Here is an 8,589-nt window from a genome sequence, read left to right as displayed (position 1 = left end):
ACAGGGCTTATGATGCTTAATACCAAACTAATCATTTAAGAACTAGATATACCTGCAGATCTTAGCACGCGTGTCGCTGGCTGTTGATTTAGCCTGTTAGGAATTAGCTCTATTTACAGTACATTCACACTACAAACCTATAGTGCTCAATTTGGATTAAATGCTCAGATCCATTTTTTTTGTTTGGCTGTTCACACTGAGGTCACGTTTCGAAAGATTTAATGTGTCTGATTTAGGACCACATATGGAAGTGGCACAAATCTGATTTAAAAAGATCAGATTCCATGTGATTTGTGCTGTTCACACTGTCATGAAAGAAACAAACCCGAGTCACATGAGCAAAAAGATCAGGTTTGGGCCACTTTTGACTGCAGTGTGAACGAGGTGTTGGCGATGGCAGCCTTGCGTTGCGTAGCTCCTGGACTCCTGAGTCACGGTTTGGACAGAACTATGACAGCCCCGATTCTGTACACTCTCACCTTGTGAGTGAACCCCTACAGGACAGAACCCCTACAGGACAGAACCCCTACAGGACAGAACCCCTATAGGACAGAACCCCTATAGGACAGAACCCCTACAGGACAGAACCCCTACAGGACAGAACCCCTACAGGACAGAACCCCTATAGGACAGAATCCATATAGGACAGAACCCCTACAGCACAAAACTCCTACAGGACAGAACCACTACAGGACAGAACCCCTATAGGACAGAACCCGTATAGGACAGAACCCGTATAGGACAGAACCCGTATAGGACAGAATCCCTACAGGACAGAACTCCTATAGCACAGAACCACTACTGGACAAAACCCCTACAGTACAAAACCCCTACAGCACAGAACGCCTATAGCACAGAACCACTACAGGACAGAATCCCTACAGGACCGAACCCCTACAGGACAGAACCCCTATAGCACAGAACCCCTATTAATAGGAAAGAACCCCTATTACAAGACACCTATGCCTCTACACTACAAGCACATACGGTTCAACTAATCAACATCATCTCGGTCCAAAAGTCAAACGTAGGCTACATGTATATAGCATATACAGCAATTTAATATATTACATTAGAACTCTGTAATGTAATACATTAGTACATTGATAGCAGTTTAATATATTACATTAGAACATTGTAATATGATACATTAGTACATTGATAGCAGTTTAATATTTCACATGAACATGTACAGTCTGTATACTGCCTGGAACCCTCGAAGTCCATTCTTAATATGAGTAGATAAATTGAATAGATAAATATATCAAACAAGTGCACAGTGAACCTGTCATCCCCTACCCATGATGCATGTTGTCATCATGTACGATTGAATGAAATAGCTCGTCTTCTCTTCAATCTAGCGGTCATTCAAATCGACCAAATGTGAAGAGGTGGACATCATTGGATGACTCTTGGCCTACAGAATCTAGCTAGCCTCGATTTGAGCAGTTTGGAGTTGATTACTGTTGTTATAAGCATAGAGAATAACCACCCATTGACAGTTGAACTTATGACCTACATAGTCTATCTCTGATCTATCCAAGATGATTAAACTACCTAAATAATAGTCATCTGATCTATAATGTGAATATGATTTGCATATTTGCCTCTAAGGGTTACTGTTAACATGTCTGACCACATGCACCTTTACTGAGGGGTTCAGTGTAACATGACACCTAACTTATGAATGTTGTTTCATTCGCCAATCCCTCACGCATCCACTTGCAAGCTTTTAACATGTCCGACCGTTTGCAGCTAAAAGAAAAGATTATGTATTGTGCTATGTAACTTCTGACCATTATGTTACATTCAGCCTGCTTCTCGAGGATAGGCTTGTCACAGTTGTCGGTGTTACCGGTTACCGGTGTCGGTGTTACCGGAAGAAGATCGGGAGTGCAGCCTTTGTCAATTATGGCCCAAAGCGATGGAACACAATACCTATAGATGTCAGGGAAGCCAGCTCGCTGAATAGTTTTAAAATAAAGCTAAAAACGTATCTCTTCACTTTAGCTTTTAACTAGCTCCCTTTGCACGTATGGGCTACTGAACTTTTCTTTCTTTTCAACGTACATCTCCAGTACAACATTTTCCTGTTTTTGGTTTATTGGCTCCGCCCAGCAACCGCTGGCAGAGGGTATATTTTCAGTCGTGTGTGTTATTCCGTTCGTTCGTTCGGTCACATAGCAGGATTATACAAAAACTACCAGAGCAATTTTCATGAAACTCGATGGAGGGGTGTAGCATGGGCCAAGTTTGAACACATACAATTTTGGTGCGGATCAGAATCACTGGGCGGATTCACAAATTAAAATAAAACAACATTTGCCAAACTTGGACCGGATTCCTTCCCTTTATGTCTACTTCTCCTGCTGGGCTTACTATACCGCCGGTGGCCGAGCGGTAACGTATCAGTCTAGCAATGCAACGACACAGGTTCGGTTCCTGGGTTCAGCTTTTGATATCAACTTTAAACCCAACTTTAATTAACTTTTTTGCCCAATATTGTCTTTTGTTTGCGTATAAAGATACAGTGTCTGTGTATAGGATTACTCGGTCCTGTACTTCTTTATAATCAGAATCAGAATTTGTTTATTGCCATGTAGTTTTATAACATACTAGGAATTTGCTTTGGGCATTGAGCATATTCCTAGTAGACTATATTGAAAAACTACATGGCAATATATAAATTGTGATTATAAAGAAGCACAAGACTGAGTGTAACGTTTATATCTTACCTATTGGCAGGCAAGCTGTGGAGAGATACAACACCAAATTCAAATACACAAGAGTACTTACTGTTCAACATAAGGCAAAGGTCTAACGTTAAATATTAAAGGAAGCACTCTCCTATTATAGGCTAGATGCTGTTACCGGTAATACAGGTTTTGTCAAGGGTTTATTAGTCAGTGGGGAAAAAAACCACACCGTGACATCCCTACTTGCGTAGTGACAACATTGATCAAAGTGCAATCTTAGGCAGTTAAAGGTGCCACAGTTTTACGACGATCAGCGGCCATTTTGCCGATTCTGAAACATGCCTACGCATGTTAGTTACTTTCATCTCATATTAGCTACGTTGATGACTTACGCAAATTGTGTATAATCGTACCCGGTACAGAGGGTAGCAGACATAATTTGTCTATAAGGAAGCTATAGAAGCCATAAGAAACTAAACACCGACTGTGTCATTTTTCTATAGTGTGAAATCTACATTTATTTAATAAAAATATGTTAAATCAAAAAAGCTGTGTAACTCCAGAGCTCTAGTAGCTTCTCAGAGCTGGGCTGTGGGCGTCCGAGCCATTCAGAGAGACAGATTCAGAGAGACAGATTCAGAGAGACAGATTCAGAGAGACGGATTTAGAGAGACGGATTCAGAGAGACAGATTCAGAGAGACAGATTCAGAGAGACGGATTCAGAGAGACGGATTCAGAGAGACGGATTCAGAGAGACGGATTCAGAGAGAGAGATTCAGAGAGACAGATTCAGAGAGACGGATTCAGAGAGACGGATTCAGAGAGACGGATTCAGAGAGACGGATTCAGAGAGACGGATTCAGAGAGACGGATTCAGAGAGACAGATTCAGAGGGACTCCTTACATCACAAGCGCAAGCCTCTCTCCGCGAGCCTCAATGTCAGTCGCAGAAGTAGAGAGAGCTGCTCTGCAGGGTCTGACTCAACCTCCCAGAATCCCCAGCTAACCACATGACTAAAATTGTCATGGTCGGAAAACGGTATGACCTAGCCATGCTATATCTCTGATCTGTACAACACGATTGAACTACTTAAATAAAAGTAATTATCTGAACTGATCTATGTTGTGAATATAACGACGATATAACTAATGAAAATTGTACCCATAATGCACCTAACTCCGATACTAATATACTATGAGAATCCTAACATTTAGAACGAGTACCAAAAGAGCAACTAAACACCTCATGTTCTGAACTGTGGATTAAGGAAGTAAATGGGCTCCTGAGTAGAACAGACTATACTTTTACTCAAGACACCAAGAATAAAGCAAAATGTACCTGGCAGTGGGAGAAATTAATTGCGGAGAGCGCCCTCCGGTGGTGTGTGGGCTCTGGTACGGAGGCACGAACGCACGCACGTACCATCGTACAGGGGTTCGATCTACAGTCCCTGGTGCGAGACAGTCAGCAGAGCCATCCTTCCTCAACCATTCAGAAGAGTAGCCGTGTACATTCAGTTGATTCTTGTGTTGAATGCTTTTTTTGCAGCCTATTGAGTTTGTTTACGAATGACAGATCAATATGTTGTTATTATACGGTGTGTAGTTCAGATGTCAGCCCAGATAGGCTTTTCCTGATAATGTCCTCTAAGAGAGTGAGGATGTCCTCGAAGGAAGCTTGTTAACAGAGGGCCTCCAGTCCGGTTCTAGCAGTAAGGAACTTCATTAACACTATATCTTATCAAATTCCCATTCTAGATCCTGGATGGTGTATATTGCATTGTGTTGCCATTGACAGCCCTGACAAGAGCAAGTACCTACACATAAAACCACACAGATGTACTAATTCAGACACACTCGCACACGCACACACTCATTCAGGCATGCACACACACACACACACACACACACACACACACACACACACACACACACACACACACACACTATTCAATTGTTGCATTACCAATTCCAGAAGTGTTCAGAATTTATCCCGGGTAACAGACACTGACTGATAAAGTTTCAAGTACGGCATTGTTCTTTTTGTTAAGGTATTCACTTGTTCACATCAATCTTAGATTTTATGTAAGCTTTTCTAAAATGAACCCTATTAGTCTTTAGTGGCTGATGGAACGGGACAAGTGGTATTCCTGTGTGGAAGTGATTTACATAACGACCATGATTCATTTCCGAACCGTAGGTTTGATAACAGACCGCATAATATGTGACAGGTACTCTACTGTATATATAAACTTACAAGGGCTGTGAAATAAAGTCTGAACATCTATTAAAAAAAATAATAATAAAAAAATAAATAAAAACAAATTACTGACCAGGGAAATGCAAGGTATATTATTTGTATTTGCCAAGAGGGTTGGATGGGGGTGGAGCTGGTGCCATGTTTTAGCTGCACCTCACAGAGACGGTTGATGGAGGGAGGCAGGGCGAGGGGGGCTGGCAGACATGGACGAGAGAGAGGGCCTTTGTCTCCGACCTCCCATTAGGCTCCTTTGTGCTGCTCTCACAGCAGCCTGTGGATGGGCTGCAGGACACGCATCATTTTGACACAAAGCTGTTTATGACGAGGCTGTGTTCTTTTACGATTCAAAGAGACTCTTCTGTGCATGCCTAAGTACACGTGTGGTGTGTGTGTCATATCATGTCATACCACACACACATTCACTATGAATTTGGTATTTCTCCTGTGAAGTCTGTAAATGTGTTGAGAACACCTCTTTGTGACGAAGTTAGATTGTGATTCAGGATTTCATACTGTACAGTATGTCTTTGTTGCCGTGCATCTAATAGATCAGTCTTTATGAAATGAGGCACTTGAGAATTATTATTGCAAGCAATATAAGATAATGGATAGCAATTACACTCCCTGCTGCCACATGCCTATATTATTGTGGGCTTTTGAAATATGATGCATCCCCTGTAAGTACCAGCCACTCAATATCAGAAAACACTGTGTGCAATGATTTATAATTACCACAGTGTAATAGTGCATTGTGTCTTGGTCGTTGGCTGGATAATTAGCTAGTTTTATTTGTTGTGATGGATGACTGTGGTGGAGGTGAAATATCATTCTGGCTCCATCCATGTCATCTCAGAGATATACAGAGGACACTCGACACGCTGGGACCAAGAGAACAGCGCTCTCCTCACAAATGTTTACGCATTTTTGTGCTAAAAAAGAAAAGAAAGAAAAAAAAAAGACTTAATTGGACATTCAACCTTTATTCATGCATGAATCAATGTAGTGACTGAGGGTAACGGTAAACAGTAGGCAAGCCTATAAACTAAATGACCAGTGGAAGAGTCTTGAGCACGTCTTGTTTATCCCTATAGCGCGATGGTAAACAGTTCTGTGTCCTTCTCCACGGAACGCAAACCCGAAGCAGCGTGTCCTTGAAGATATATAATCTCTATATCCGTTGGATTGGAGTTGGGAGTAAATTAAGTCTGGAGTGTTTAGCGCCAGGCCTACGTGTGCTGGGTACTGTGTATGCCACTCTCTCAAGACACTTTGTCTTTGTTCCCCCGGCCTTCTGGAGAGCGCCCCCTGGAGGGTGAGGGTGAGGGGGGCTGCCAGTGAGAGGCAGGCGACAGGCGGAGCCTGGTGTCACCCGGGGAGGAGGTATAGCCGCTTTAAACGGAATAATACGTGTTTACTAGATAGGAATGATTATAGCTCTGTCACAGCAGGGATGTTGTCGGCCGCACCGTCCCTCTCAGAATAGCATCATGAATATTACTATGATTATGAAGTGTGGGGGGCCTTGTCAGGGGAAATTGACTGCTTGACTGACAGGCCAACTGCATTCAAGATAAGTGCAGCCTTGTATGTGCAACCGTCTCGTTCAGCTTCAGCTGGGCTCTGGCTGGGGATTGATCTGCCAGGGGCTGCATGGGCTCCCTTCTTCAGTTAAGTGCAATGGAAGTTCTCCGTTTGTTAGTGTTTGTTCTTAATGAATGACTGTGGATTTATATAGAGAAGGTGTCATGTGCAGGTCGTACTCCTCCAGGGGCTGTGCTCGGGTGATCATTAGTGGGAACAATACCTACAATCACCGTGAGCGAGAGATGTTCCTCCAGACCGCAGCGTCAGGGCATGCCCATCCAGCAAAACGTGTCTAAAATCTTTAGCTAATGTTTACTTTAATTAGCTTTGATGATGAACAGTTAGTGCACAACGCAACTGGTGAGCTTTTGGTGTCAAGTTGGATTTTTGAGTAATTATGATGTTTTTCACAAAGGTTTCCTACAGGGATCAGCGTTTAATACGAAATTCATATTGAGATCAAATGAAAAGTATTTTTTTTCTTACCTTAATTGTTCAAAAGCACAGCAGTCTCTGAAATATCCTCAACTTATTCCGTATATCATAATTTGATGTTGATTTCCACTTATTGGTCTGTGTGAGAGAGTAAAGCAAACCATTTGCATAACCAGTTCCCCATATCAACCAAACCATTTCAAGTATTTGATTATATCACCATACACAGATAAGCCTGCGGTATACTTGCTTTTATAACTATAGCTGTGTTCAATATAGTTCACTTGTTCACTCACTCCCTATTCCCTATGTAGTGTTCCCCATATAGTGAACGACATAGGGAACGATTAAATGGTTTTCGGACACTACATGGAACGTCATTCCGTCGGATATTCATGGACGCAAGCAAGTTGACGTGCCCAGTATCACGTAAAGAAAACGAGCTGATGGCAGCAGGTTGAAATGTACTCAGGTAGTATTCAGTTTCCACGTTCAGTGTTTAATGTTAAATCCCAAATAAAATGTTGAAATTCTAATGATGTGCAAGTGTGGTTTTGTCAACTATGGTGCTGTCTGCTAATAGCAAGCTATAGCCTAAAGTTGCACAATAAGTCTGTGATAGGCAGTTAGCTCACAACAGCAGCTTCCATAACATTAACGGTAGCTGTCAGTGGCTAAAGCAGTTAGCTAACATTACAACAATGATTCCTGTAGCTATTTTGATGCTGTTGGTTCAACTTCTGTTTCTCAGGCATAAACTGAGGTGAACTCAAACTCGTATTAGCAGCTAAACAGCAACAGGAATCATAGTAACGTTAGCTAATTGGTTTAGCCACCGATACTGTAGCTACCGTCTTCTTCACGTCTTCTGTTTCGGTAAAACACGACAGCGTTGCATTGTGGTATATGGGAGTCATTGTAGGGTACGTTCTCTGTTCACTGGAAATCAATGTGAATTGTGGGTATTTTGTAGTGGACTATATAGTGAATGAAATTAATCGTTGAGAATTCGAACATTACAAAAAAAATGGCGGACGCACTATACAGTGCACTATATAGGGAATAGGGAACGGTTTTGAACACAGCTTATGAGTACACATACAAAAGATGGCGGCTGCGGGTCTCCTGCGTTCCTTTGGAGCGCTGGCTGCGGTTGGCCGAGCAGGTCCTCGGAAATTAACGCGCCGGAAAATGTGTGTCTACTCGTATGCTTTCTTAAACAGCGAGTATATGGTGCGTGTTAAGTGTAACAACATTACAGCTTTATTACAACTTTATTACAAGTTGTTACGTAAAAAGTATATCAGACATATACAGTACTGTACCTGTAACAGCTTAGTAATGTGTGCAGAGGGTGATGTATGTGCTGTGTAGAGGGGAATTTGCTCTTGCATATTGTTAGTCCACATCCCACAACATTCATACTATGATTTATTTGTAGTACCTGAAGGCACTAAAAACAGCCACTAGCTGCATGGGTAGATTCTGTCAGGATGGTCAGACACTGAATCATACTGTATGGGCTGGACCAGTGAAAAAGACAGTGACTGAGGAAGGCCTAGACTAAATGAGGGGTTAAACGGTGCCCTGCGGTCTAAAGATTCATTGGAATT

The sequence above is a fragment of the Borostomias antarcticus genome (genome assembly GCF_949987555.1).
Source record: "Borostomias antarcticus genome assembly, chromosome: 9".
NCBI classification, from domain to species: Eukaryota; Metazoa; Chordata; class Actinopteri; order Stomiiformes; family Stomiidae; genus Borostomias; species Borostomias antarcticus.
The sequence above is the reverse complement of the archived record's forward strand: the minus strand, read 5'-3'. Positions refer to the sequence as shown.